Here is a 690-nt window from a genome sequence, read left to right as displayed (position 1 = left end):
CATCCTTGTATAATTTTTTTATTAGAGTTAAAAGTTTTATATATATTTATCATATTTTTAAAGTTACAAAATATTTGTTTATATTATAATATATTATTTTAATATAATATATATTTAAATATATATGTTTTGGATATCTCTCTTTAACATTTAATTAATTTAAAAAGTATGAACGCTTAAAATATCACCACTGTGAATTGCTGTGGAACAAGCAATATTCAAATAGAAATAATTGTGTGAGATTGAAACAAATTTGAAACAAAACCTGGTTATTGTGTATTTAAAACACGTTCAGTTTATTATAACCACTACAGAAATCTGACCTGCTTCATTAATGCACGACTGACAAATATGCATCACATTAGGTTTATTAGTGGTTCATGTTGAATAAAACGGTGCATATCTGCAACTCAAATGCATCAATCTTAAGTTTAAGATTCGACCCAACACACGGCTGCAATAAACCAACAAATGAAGCCATTACAGAAGCGTTTAAGCTGCGCAGACATCCGCGTTTGGAGGGTTTGAGGAGCGGCTGTGGATCTCAGCATGCACAGAGCCAGACCAGACGCAGGTGAGAACACAGATCCTTCTCCTCGAGCCTGACTGCTGTCGTTAGAGGAGCACGCGCTGACATATTTGGCAAATGAAGCAGCACAACTGTTTCCAATACTGATAATAAATCAGCAT

Source organism: Sinocyclocheilus grahami, unplaced genomic scaffold (genome assembly GCF_001515645.1).
Source record: "Sinocyclocheilus grahami isolate Dianchi unplaced genomic scaffold, SAMN03320097.WGS_v1.1 scaffold1008.1, whole genome shotgun sequence".
Lineage (NCBI taxonomy): Eukaryota > Metazoa > Chordata > Actinopteri > Cypriniformes > Cyprinidae > Sinocyclocheilus > Sinocyclocheilus grahami.
The sequence above is the reverse complement of the archived record's forward strand: the minus strand, read 5'-3'. Positions refer to the sequence as shown.